The sequence below is a fragment of the Amyelois transitella genome, chromosome 22 (assembly GCF_032362555.1).
Source record: "Amyelois transitella isolate CPQ chromosome 22, ilAmyTran1.1, whole genome shotgun sequence".
In the NCBI taxonomy this organism is placed as follows: Eukaryota; Metazoa; Arthropoda; class Insecta; order Lepidoptera; family Pyralidae; genus Amyelois; species Amyelois transitella.
Window position 1 is genome coordinate 4,708,809 of NC_083525.1, and position 14,132 is coordinate 4,722,940.

The following is a 14,132-nucleotide window of genomic DNA, read 5'->3' on the forward strand; positions in this document are numbered from 1 at the left end:
GACAAACGGATACGTACGAGAGCAAATAATTTGTATTATATTTTCGCAAAAATCAAAAATTACCTTTTGTAATGGACTATTAGAGTTTACTAAAATAATGTTATTTATAAGACATAAGTCGTCTTAATCTAATCATATTTCCATTGAGTCAGGTTGTCTGTCATCATTTGGATTGTATTATCTTCTCTCAGAATCCGTTTTATATGTTGAGCCACCAGATCGAATGGTGTCTACTTTTTCTCTCCTAGCATATGTAAAATAAAGCTTGTAATATGTTATCTGCGCTTCACCTCAATATATGATCTTACAATCAGCGTCATTTAACATTTTTTTTTTAATTTTTTTTTTTTTTCATTTATAGGAAGACATCACATTGCAAGATATTGTAATAGCATACTCGATTCTTCGGTTTGCAGTTTTTCATAAGAATAAAGGGTAAATGTTAAATACGGCCTTTTTAGCTAAACAGCTGAACGTGGCCTATCAGTCTTTCCATGACTGTTGGCTCTGATACCCCGCAAGGGATATAGACGTGACTTGATCTTTTGATTTATAGCGACCACGATACATAGAAGTGGTATAAACGAGTGGTTACACATGAAGAAACTAAACGATTGCTCATCAATATTACGTAATTGTCTAAGTCATAGGGCACACTGTGCACACAGAGAGTAACAAGAAAGGCCACGTTATATATGTTAAATACATGAAAAACTTAAAATTTTGAAAAAGTATCAACCAAACGCCTAAAAGCCTCTCAAGTTTATAAACTTTTCCCTTGATTGAATTTTACAATCTGCGTGGAAAGAGAAGCACCTGGCACACGCTTTGTTTTTTTTTTTTTCACTAGTAGTCTAGCATGGATGATAATGTATAGGGCGAAATTAATTTAACTGATTTAGTAGCGGAGTCCCTTCGTGCCTTTGATTAGTTCAATACAAAGCCTAGACGACCTTACGATTAATTGAATTTATTAAGGTTTGATTGAACAATATAAGCAAAATTAATTGACATGGTTAATTGTCTAATGTTTCTTCGTTATTGATACATATTATTATTATGTGAGCCACTTCACATCACAATGGATTTGCTATTGTTTCTAGTTCCATATACTTCCAAAAGATGGAGTTCTTAATGAAATGAATATAAACTGTTGCCTATATTTATAAAAATAAATATTAAATTCAAACAGGTGGGCTGTTTGCTTAAAGTGAAAAATAAACACATTAAAAACGTAACTGGACACTGTAAAAGGTCAATAATACCGCGTTTCAGTTTTAAAAATATTAGGAAAATACTGGCAGCATGTCGAACTAATCAACTTTTTTGGAAAAAAAACGTCAGAAAAGAGGCATTAAATCCAGGTATGCATTCAGTTTCAATTAAGCTAGGGTTTAGTACGAGCTCAAACCTGCGGCGTTCTGGCAGGTTTTTTTAGTTTTCCCAGTTCCAAACTTGAATACAGTCTAAGAGCTAACTGGCTGAGTTGAAAAGTAAAATTTTTGAACAATTTGTTATGTAAAGGTTTTTAGTAAATAAGGTTTCAATAGATTTTCTCACAATATACAAGTATGTATTAATAAAAAAAATTGTGTTAGAAAACTCTATTTCTATCTTTGTTTAAATTGGTCAGTATTAAAAAACTCACTGAGAATATGGAATTTCATTCCAAATATCAATTTAACCGAAAATTCCACTGTAAAAATTACAAAATCTATAAGGTTAGTGTTTCAAATGAAGCCGATATTTTGGCTGGAATCCAAAAGATTTTTACAGGAAACTCGATGTCCGTTTTATAAATTGATTCAGCTTTATAAGCTGATACCTATCTATGCTTTTCCAATCCCACTTTAATGATGGGACTCCATATTTCAAGACGAATAAGATCTTTTTTCTTTTTGCTTGTGAATCGGATTTGCAGCTGCATTTCGAGTCGCTAAAACTGCGGCGTTTTATCAACTTACTTCAAAGAAGGAGAAGATTCTCAAATATAAAAAATATAGATTTATCACTCCCATACTGCAGACAAGCGTAGAAAAAAAAAGACATAGTCTGGCTACTTATAGTGATTAAGAATATTGAGAATTCATTTATGGGATAGGCATATAAGCTTGTAATTCTTATTTTAAGGATGATAGAATTGAAGTTCATTTAGTGACAAGTTGCTTACAAGTCACTGTAAGCTCTGTCTACCCTGTAAGGAATAGAGACATAATTGTTTGTACATTAACCAAGGTTATAGCTTCATCTGCCCAAACTGTACCTACCCTTGTCATAAGAAACGACGGTCAAAGTTTTAATAGAGGTATTGCGTAACACTATCTCGTAATTTTGGGGTTTGATATCGCCATCAGTAATTTTATAGTAAATCACTGAGTATGGACGTTTAAGCTAGTTAGCCGCAGTTAAAATATCACAGAAATATATAAACGAGGACAATGACTGACTAATTGACTAACATATCAACGCTAAGCCCACAACGCAGGGTCAAATTAAATCATTGATTCCTTATTTTGGTCTTGGGGTCATACATGACAGGATAACTCAAAATTTCTGTTTTGTATTATTTACGCAGTTGGTTCCGCTGGTATACTTGAGTTACGAGTAATATTATCGGTAAGAAAAAAATCTATTCCTTTTTAGTGGTTTAGTATTATTTTTTTCTACGACAGGACATCTCCAACCCTAAATTAAAGTTGGTATAACAATTTATATAAATATAAATTATGTACATTAGTTTGATTACGAGTACTAACCGATGCTTTTACGGTGAGGGGAAACCTGCAAAGGTTGCGGAGGTCAGACGGGAGACGCTTCTTGTAAAAACCTGATTCATCAAATCCACGATCCATCTAGGCTCCAGGGCTTACTCCGGGCTCCTCTCCAGAGTGGTGAGGATGCAACCGGGACTACAGCCATGAAGAAGATAAAGAATGATAAACTTTTTGCTTTTCAATATTTCATTTAGGTACCTAGGTAAAGAAGCAGCAACGTAATAACTTCATCTATAGGGATAATAAATAATAACCGTGTAAATTGCACAGAAATTAAAGATATTACGAACAAAAAAATAAATTGAATTTGAACTCCACTGAGAAGGAATTGATATACTTGGTTCATTGCATTATTCCAATGGAATTATTAAATTTACAAGCACAAACAACACAAGTAGCAACAAAACTACTTTAAAGTTTGAGTTATTTACTTATTTCAAAGCATATCTTTGCAATGTAGATATGAATTTATTTTCATTTGGCGTTGAAACAGAGTAGAAATAAAATAAAGATATGCTTTGCATTCAATATTCATTTGCTGAAGTTAAAAAGTTAAAACAACTACACTTATTATTGGCAACTTAATGAAAATTGGTTGTAGTATAAAAGAAAGACTTCAAAACCTCTTCTTGAAAATCTACTTACGACTAGAGTTTTTTTCCCGTTTAGTGCAAAAAAACCGTCAACTGGCAAAACGAACTCGTAAAAATCTTTTTCACGGAACCCCAAAGAAATTTACGTCGTATTTATGAATTCCCCTATTCATATCTCTTGAAAATTTTCCACACATCGTTTGTAACTTTTATGCCATCACCTAACTCCTCTAATATGCGAAGTTTGGAGCGATATCTTGGAGGCTTTTAGACTATTTACCTGCTCAGTCCGTATAACACAGACCCTTTAGAATTTGCATTAATTACGCATTACATTTTAGAATAGCATAATTTTGTGTGAGTAGACGAGATACTACATATTTACTTTTGTTTTGTAAGACTAGATTCATACATTATACTCTATATCCTCTGAGGGGTAGACAGAGTCTAGTTGTAGTAGTCACAGTCTTGAAAAGACTAAATATAAGCATAAATTTGTGTGAGTAAGAGATACTAAAGTACATACATAAAAATCACCTCTTTATTTCTTACCGTGTAGACAACAGAGCCAACAGTCTTGAAAAGACGGCCACGCTTCAGCCGTATGGCTTAATTATTGAATTGAGATTCGAATAGTGACAGGTCGTTAACCAATAGCTTAAAAGTTTTTTAGCCATTTCCCTTGTGTGACTTTTTCTAATTTTTACTTCATTATAATTCATGCTCTGTTACCCCTTTTTGTCTACTCCAGATTGACATACATCTATCATTGCCATGATCCTTACATATTTTTTTTGCTTCTTTTATATAATTTGGTATTGGTAAACCTTCTGAAAAATTGTTCTACTTATGAATTGTATGTACTTCTTCTTTAACCGCTGTGAGAGCATGGCGTACTGTTACACAGGCTTGAGTCTTTAACAGACGCCAGTCCCCACCAATATTTTGTACATTTTTTGTAATTTTTCTGTGCCTACGGAGACGAAATAAATACTTTTTTACTTTTTTTTCTTTTTTTTTACTTATTTCGTCTACGGTTTAATATATGTACGTTTGTACTGGGCGTTGCCCTTCCAAAGTTCCCATTAACACTCGCCTTTCATAATGCCTACTTTTTTACCCTATTGTAATCAGAAATGGCATATCACATTATATAATATTATATTCCATTACGCATCTTGAATTTGTACTATTTGATTGCAAATATAAATCAAAAAAGCCATTCCCATTTTAACCATTACTAGCCGTATCAAAGTAGATTTTGAGAAGTCTGAATTAAAGTAGCTTTTATGATCCACGCGACCTATTAACGTTGGTGAAGTCGTAATAATAAAAAAGTAGTTTTTATGTTCAGCGTTATGAAGTTTTTAAGTACTTCCTGCTTAGTGGGCAATTATTTGTAATGTGTTTGATGTGTTTAATGTAACTGTAAGCATGTTATCTTGTGAAATATCTACAATTAGGTTCCCATCGAGTTGGCCACTTTTAACTGCCTTCAAAAATAAAGATAGTTTTCAGATTAACCTGTATGTATGTTTGTTTATATGCATGTATATTTGTATGTGTGTGTATGATTGTCCGCGATTATCACACGTTTGGCTAAACCGGTTTTAGTGCGGTAGTCAGGAAATTGTTTGTAAGTTTAAGGAGAAGTGTTTAGAAATTTAATCGACTTCAAAAAAGGAGGATATCGATTGGAGGCAGTTCTCTTTTTACAAACGATTTAAACAGGAAGAAAGCAGTGAGTTATTCCATTTAAGTTTCTTTCTCAAAATTGGAAATATGCAATTTATTAATTTATAGGACGTGATTATATGTATGTATGTGTATGCACCACAAATGTACCACAAAAGTCTGATCTGATCTTTAGTCGCAGAGTCGCAAGTCTGTCGTCGTTGTTCCGTGAATTTAGACAGTAAGGAAAAGCCCGCCACATCACTTCGGGATTTAATCTCGCCTTAATAACGCTTTTAACTATAAATTGCTCATGCAGATTATTGCAGACTAGCTTTTGTCAAGGAATACGCCCCCGTGAGATTTTCTGCAATTTACCTTTACAATTAATAACACTTACTATAGAACTAGAACTGTATGATTTATTTATTTTTTGCAATAAATAGCTTACAAACAAACAAATTTACCGTTATATAGTATATGTACATATATATAATCACATTCTTATACCTTATGTAGGAGACTAAGCCCCTATTCTCAAAAAGAAATCATAAATAACATTTTTAAAAGGAGATGAAAAAGATAATTTTTTAGACAAGTTCTCAAACTTTGACTGTGAGAGCGTTCAATTATAGTACTGGATATATATGTATAATAACTAACCGTTGCGTGCGACCTCGTCCTCTATAAATTTTAACTTATTATGTCATTCCAATGTCTAAGCTGTATTACCGCAAACATTCATGAAAATCTGTTAGGTAGTTTATGCGTGAAAAAGGAACATACTCGTACCAATATCCTTACAAATCGTATTTATATATAAGAAGGAAGTCATCTTTCAAAGAATAATTGAGATATCATTTCAGTAGGTGCTATAAGTCATTTAACCAGGACTCAAAAATTGAATACTATATGAAACTAAGGATTATTTCTGCTGGCTCCATAGCCTTTTGACGGTAAGTCGACTGAAATCCCTTAGAAAATATGCACTTTAGCTATGACAATATGGCGGGCTCCGGATCTTTGAGATGCAACAAAGACGCGGACCAGAGATAAAGTATATCACTAAAATTTTACGAAGAAAACCTTCTGAAAAATAAAGTTGCTCGGATGTTGGTGTTTTCATGCGATTCTTGAAATAAAACACCAAATAACTTTTGCTTATAGGTATAAGAACAATAATACACTAAAAATAAAATAAATATTTTCACTTATTAAAACTAAAGTATGGATCATTCGACATATTCGTAAACGTCTACAGATCAAAATAAATCAAAATAGTAAAATCTAATAATGTACCCGATACACTGGCCGCTACTCCCCTTTCGAATCGCCATACTATTTTTTGGGCAAAGTACAACATTGTTTAACTTGCATTTTTTTATATTCGACAATTCTTAAAATTAAACTGTTTATATATCCAATAGTCTAAAAGAGAATTCCAAATTTATAAACAACATTTTACGCATAGCTTTGCCCGCCAATTTAGCCCCACTTATAAAAGAATACAGGTTTTTCGCAAATCCCACGGGAACTATAGTTTTTACTGGCGTGAAAAGACCCTATGTCCTTCTCCAGACTCTTAATTACATATGCCCAATTTCAAAAAGATTGGTTCAGTAGATAACGTCTGAATAGACAACAAACAAATTGGGCCTCTATTGGAGAAGAAAAGCAGCAGGCACACAATATAATTTTTATTTTTCTTTCATACCAGTATAGCATGGATGCTTGCATGTACTTATTCCTTTAGTTACCTATGTGGCATAGAGATGGAATAGACCTGTTCTAATGTGCGTGTCACATGGCAGGCCGAATTTAAATCGCTATTTGACCGCCCATAGTACTACGAGTACATCTAGGTATATTTGCTATTTTTACAACATTGCTTTTTTTGGTTGCATTTATTTATTAATTAATTCATTCATTATTCGACCCGAACGTCTTTGAACTTTTTTAAAACAAACCAAGTATTTATCATTAACAAAATAAGAAATATTCTATCATTTTTCAACACAATCAACTCATCCATTTTTGTAATCGTTTTACATAAATTATCACCTTATCCATAAGTCACGTATGGGGAACTTGGTAGGCGTGTGTGGGGTCTAAAAGCCCTATTTGTCACATGGCAAAAAGCGGTATGTCGTTATACGCGGTCGATACCGCAAATAATGCTGACCTATATAGAGGTACTTGCTGCCAAAAGCCTTAGAGGTATAGGCGGATCTAACTTTATAGATTGGTTAGAAATGTACCTACTCAATGTACAGGCGCATGTACTTTGTATAAAAAAATTGTGCTTATTGATAGACATATGCATTTACGGGTTTGTACGAGAGAGTGCGATGTTTACTGGACATATTGTTAACATCGCACTGGTACTCGTTAATGAATATTCATCCATACTATTCATATTATACGAGTATCATACTTATTGATCTCTTGACGGATTTCGATGACATTTTTAATGAATTTAATTAAAACGATATCAATCAGAGGCTCCTTTTTAAATTCGATATAAGTATGTAGTTACGAGTATGTTTGAAACTGTGCCATAGATAATCTACTGAACGGATATAGGTAGATGAGACTTTATTATTCTATAACCATATAGTATGGTTTCAAAATTAGTCAGTCACCTTTTTATGCAATCAATTGATTTATATGATAAATAATAATATTTATCTAAAACTAACAAAGTAATATTTAAAGTGTGAACTCTTCATATAAAATGTATTGTAGTAATACTCGTATACACGTACTTTGTTGTGATACCTGAACTAGGTTACATCGTGTTGTGCTTCATCGATGATATCGCTTCCTTCCCCTGGCAACATCGGTACTTCTCATTATACGTACTCAGTATGTACGAATCTAAAGCTACAAAATTTTATATATAAGAATCATAATGAATTGCTACTTATTAATTAACATTGCTAACTATAAAACATCTGTTCCTTCTACTCCTGAATTTATGGCCATAGGCGGTACACAACTTCATAGCAACAGGGACAAACGTAAAAATACAAATGAAGATGTTATTTTAGCGTTTTGAATTACATACATCACAATACATTAAATGAAAGATGCTAAGCATCTGAGATTTAAACAAGTCGTCTTTCTAGATTCAATGGACTACAAGGTCGAACTCTTAAGTGGCTAAACTTCGTACATATAAGTTGTACTAATACAGTAACTTCCGACCAAAAATCCAATGATAGATTATTATAAAACCTATAAATTCCTGGTCCCAATCGTACTGACGCCCAGACAACACTCCAGGGGGTGCTTGCAACATCTGTTTATCAAAGTTCCCTCTCTATTGATTTATACAGTCGCAGAAACTTCGGGAAGATATTTAGGATAGTTCTGCCTATTGTAGCAGCATCGGATTGGGCATTTGAGCCGTGTTTTACTTTGAAAGGGATTGTTTTAGTATTTGTTTATAACTATTTGTTGGTAGCCGGTGGAATCTCGTATCCTGAACAATGGGTTAACATAGTTGATGTCTATACATTCTCGTTTATGTTTTACGTGTTACATTTTAATAACATAGTTGAACTCAATAGAATGTGTTATTTATTGTGTCTATTGAATAGGCTAGAGGATGATTGAAAGCAGTTTGACTACTGGGACGTGTGAATGGAAACTTTGGAGTGGGAAGGCCTAGACGAACGTATTTGACCAAATCGGGGACAATTTGATGTAGTCTCCTCCTACTCTTCCGGGAAGATATATAGAGAATTAATTGTATGTATGTTTTATTTTTATCTATGTATTATTTTGCTCCCTTTTTCAAGTTTTCTTTATAAGTGTTTTATATTTTATAAACCTTTATTTTTATCAACTTTTTAACATAAAAATACATTATTAACAGATAGTTTTGGATACACCGACGTATTAGTATCTAGGTTTTCTGCGAAGATTTATCGAGTTGTCAGTATCCAATAGAAAAGTTTCGGAAAGTTGTGATTTCTTCGCGAAGTTTTGTTGTTACTGCAACATACTTGCGGTATATCGGTTCTGGACTTTGATACTTGAAGAGTTTCGATGTTCAACTTGTCTTCAGTAAGAAAATTTGTTGTTTACCATTTGGGTATTGGAAGATCTGTGTGATTGAAAAACTTAGAAGTTATTATTCTTGATTTGGTATTTGTAAATAATGGGTGGGATCTTGATAGGTTTCAAATTGTTTATTTCTTTTTACGAAATATTATAATAAGATTACCCTTTTACTTTAGGGGTATACTTCTCATGATAACACCACTATTTTAACCATCAGCGTGATGTTGATAATCGATATTATAAACATTTGGTATAATAGCTGATTAAGGGGCCTGCCACTTGACGTTCATGCTGAAATCAGATTGTCATTAACCATTTTTACCCACACATATCACGTATTATGAAAAGAAGAAGCGTGAACAAACCAAGCAGCTAGGTGGTCGGATGCCTTTATAAAATCGTCAGGATGAACCTGCGAACTAGGCTAGATTGGAAAAGAATGACAGAGATCCAATAAAGGGTGGACAGAGCCAATCATTACAATACTAGATAGAAGATGAGTTAAAAGAAAGAACAAAAGCAGAAACTCAAAGTTCAAAGTTATTACACATTGATTGACTTTTACAAAAATAAAATCTCTTCGCTTACTACTTTCAAACGCTTATGAGCCTGATATTTTCAGCTGATACCTAACCACTTGACCACCGAAACTACAAAACCCAAATTAATCCTAAAAATAATGCAAAACTTGTGAATTCATAAAACCACAATCAGAAAGCACCACGTGTCACCAACAAGGAGATTACGACACCTCGGACCCTCCATAATCCAATCATGGGTTGAATCGAATCGTAACAGGCGAACCCTCGTCTTGGCAAAATTTAATTGCCCGAGAACGATGTGGACAGATTAAAGGCAGCGTTTGTCTTCGATTTGATATGAAATGGAGATGTATCAGATTACTAGGGTAAAAATAACGTATTGCCATTGGATAGGCTTTGAACATGGACGGAATAAGGTTTATTTAGTATCCAAGGAATAGTTTACTTTAGTGATAATGTGATGGGAAAGAAGTCCGCTGGGTCCGGGTAATAGGGGCAGGCCGAAGATTGATAATGATATGCGTGCAAATCTTCTGAAAACTGAAGACGCTGCATATAATAGAAAGTGGAAAAAAAATGTAGGAAAGCGGACCTCAGGCTCTAAAGCACTATGGTCGAGCTTACAACTAGATATTCGCAAAGATTAGAGAGAAAGAAATGCGAAAGAAGCTGCAGTTACGAAAAAGACATGTGAAAGGAAAGAATAAATCAAGCCGCAGAAAGATATCACTCTGCTGATCTCCGTTATTGGTTCCACATCAGTTCCGCCTTTTGTTCCGAGCAGCGATCTTGAGAGCAGGTGATCTTGATGATCACCAACATTCGCAAGAAGACGGCACCACGAAGTCGTGTGAAGAGAATGAACGAAAACAGGTAGACTAAGCAAAGATACAAGCAGATTGTGAATGGAATCGCTGAAAGGGGAATGATTTTTTGAGTTTATTATTTTAAGAGATATAAGTGTCTTTGTTAGAATTTTAATGCATACATGAATAATCTATTGATCACAACAAAATATTTGTATTCTGAAAATGTAAAACAAACTGTTCGTTGGAATTTTGGCACTAATATTCAGTCGACATAATATTTATAACGTTCCGTATCCAAAAATTTTAAACATAACGAAATATAACTGTGACACTAATGTATTTTGGATATCGGCCAAATCGCCCGCGCGACTGTGAAGTTAGACTTTACTTTGTTTCGCTTTATTATGAGAAATGTACGAATTGTTGAACTTCTGAACCTTAGTTCCATTCAGCTAAACGTGGCGTCTGTGTCTTGCGACTACTCTGTCTACCGCATAACATAAATTAAAAATTTAAATTATAAAAGTTTTAAAAGACTAAAGCAAAAGCACTAGTTCCTACTTTAGGAATTTTTGGGAGTATCTCAAAAAACTATAATTATGGTTATAATTATTATATTTTATAGTGATCATTTCATTTTCATGCCGTGAAATAAATTTAAAGTCATCATTCATATCAGATGCCTGAGAATTTGAGAGAGATTATAATGCATAGGCTTAACAAGTTTGAAGTAGTATTTTGGAGTTTCAACAAGACTCAAAAATGCAAATCACAAGTGATTGTGTCAAGTCTATTCCAAAAAACGATTGAAAAACGAATGGGATTGTGAATTTATAAGAGAGAATTCTAACTTTACTCACATTCTTAAAGTAGTCAGATATACCAGACAACCATTAAAGCTTTCAAAGGCTGTTCAGTTCGCCCTTAAACAAGTCATCGATATCGTAAACTCGATTCAGAGTATCGATTAGACTCGTTTCGGCTGTTATTTGTTACTATCAAAAGGTAACCGAACCCTTTTCCATACCATTTGTCGGGAAACCTATTCCGTTGGAAACGATACATTTAACCAAAGATTAACTGCCCTATTTGTTTACAAAATTCGGCACTATAGTGTGATTTATAAATATTGATCGCTATATAATATGTTACAAATTGTTTGCTCAAGTATTATAAGAAACTATATTTTATTTGAGGTCACTGCAAATTTTTAAAATTTGACGAGACATAATCCTTAAAATTTGTTTTAATCAACTAGGTTTTTCAGGGATAGGGTCGAGTGAGTCTAGGTTTCTAACTAAATCTAAGTACCTACTAATTAAATAAAATTAAAATGAGGTATGCACATCAATTTGTTTGATAACCCATGCTAAAGTTGATATTTTCCTAACACAGTGAGACCTACAATTTCAGTCAACTAGATGTGTAATATTCTGTATTAAGTTCCTTTGCAAAATTATGGAGAGTCAAACGTGAATCGCATCAAATAAAAACCTTATAAAATCACTCCGAGATGGTTACAGGTCATCATGGTGAGTAGGTTTTACCTTTCTATTTTTAAGACGAACGTCTTACAAGGATATCCAGAAAGACCTCGTAAAACTCGAATCCTATGTAAAATCCAAACGGTACTCTGAAAAGAGTATCTAAGTAAAAGAAAAGCACACAATTCTCGTATTTAATTACGTTAAGGAAGAAGAAGGAAGGCGTACGGAAGGGCCACTCATATCGTATAACTTATTTACGTCGGGATTAACTTTGTGGTTCTTCGCTGTGGATTACGCACCCATAAATTTTTTATCATATGAGCTGAACATCGCCACGAAATTATATAACAAAAATATATTTTCTTTTTCGCATCATATTCGAATCATTTATCCTAAGTTTTGTAACTATTGGCTATAATATATTATATTGGCCTGATCAGTAAGGAATAAATATTTTCAATATGTTTTACTTTTTACCAAGCATTTTTTTAAACCAATAATAAAAAAAAGTGTCGGGCACGTGCAAAGCCGTTTTTATCGCGCAAAAAACTATTGCTGTCCCATTTCACGTTATAATAAAAAGCGTAACAGCGATGTTTCGAGGCGGGGCGTTTCGCGTGCTCAACGAGGGCAGAGAAATGACATTTCTCTTACATAAGACGTTGTCAGAATTGTCTCTTAACCTGACACCAATTTCTGAGAAAAGAAAGAAAGACTCCATTTATAATCACTGAACATATTAAAACAGTCTTTCGCTATTTTAATTGTCTATCGATTTGTTATGTGCTAACCAATGAAAATACCATTAAAATAGAAAAGGACGTAGCACGGAACTAACTTTTCGAATTCGCTATTTCGCTAGTGTAGCGTTCCTTAGCAACAGGTTCATTAGAGTGAGCATAGCTACTTATCTCGGTGGAAAGTGGCGCGTAAAATATTCAGCTTCGCATAATGGCGGCCTGCTTACGTGGCGGCAATCTGTACATTACTGGAGTACGTCTAACTCCCAAACGGTTTCATTTTAGAAATCTTACGTGATTTTTAACCAACTTTGAAAATAAGGTTCTTAATATGAATAAATATATTAGATAATTATCGTAGGCATTTGTTATGTGCAAAGCTTTACATTAGTAAGAGTTATGTAAAGCAAATATGAAGAATTTGATTTCTTATTTTCGGTATCACAATATGATAATCGATTAATTTTGCAGATAAGTTTAAATCTGTACATGGAAATCAAGTTTCCGGTAAAAGGTTTAAGAGTACAGTAGGAAGTAGGTATGCAGAAGTCGTAACTAAAGAAAAGATTTAGCGTCTGCCTATCCTAGTGGGAAAAGAGGCGTGATTAAAATAATATCTATCGTTGTCAGATAACATCGGTTGGTATCTGATAGATAAGCATAAAGCAATCATAATTTGACCACAACATCTTCTTTTACTCACAAGGAAAATATATTATTATGCATAGCCTATTTTCCTTATTGAAATAAATAAGATACGTTGCTGGATGGAATCAAATATTTTCTTGCCTTGAGAGAATTTCTCAGAAATTTTATTAATAACACAGACCTTTTCTTAAGCCTTTTTAACATCTACAAATTGTAAAAATTGGTTTTACATAAAATCTTATTTATATCTGGTTTTTAAACTGTAGAACGATGTATCCTTAACCTTATATGGGATATATTTTCTTTTTCATTGTGCATTAAATAATTAAATAAAAATAAAACAACAGCATTATAACAATACCTCAAACTAACGACTAAAAGCTGTCTGAGAACAACATCTACAGCTATTTTCTTTTCTTTAATTAAACCTGTTCTTCTTACTGCACAGGTTCACTATTATTTTATATTCCTATTTCTTATTAAGTTCAGAGAAATAACTAATAGGAGCTAAAGCAAAGACGACATTACTTTGTCTTTAAAAGGAGACGAAGGTCGCTGAAGTACCTCTGGGAGATGCTAGGAAATTAAACGTCACAATAGTGCCAGAAGAAATGTAATTATGTGATGAAGATGTTGTTAGAAGATTTTATATTTCTATGGGTATATGAAATGATATTAATTTAAATAAACTTATTGTAATAGAGTTAAGATGTATGATCGATGTTAAATTGAGTAACAGGATAAGAAACAGTGTGATAAAGGAATGATGTGAAAGAAGATATAGTAACAAATATAAA

General features: G+C 33.3%; 1 protein-coding gene across 1 annotated transcript in view; it reads left to right on the forward strand.

Moving 5' to 3' along the window:
* Positions 1-5,024: 5,024 nt before the first annotated feature.
* LOC106129869 (uncoordinated protein 58-like) overlaps positions 5,025-14,132 on the forward strand; it is a 42,663-nt gene continuing 33,555 nt past the window's right edge. Inside the window, exon 1 of the mRNA XM_013328560.2 lies at positions 5,025-5,108. The gene's annotated coding sequence lies outside the window, so the exon portion shown is untranslated. The remainder of the gene's footprint in view (positions 5,109-14,132) is intronic.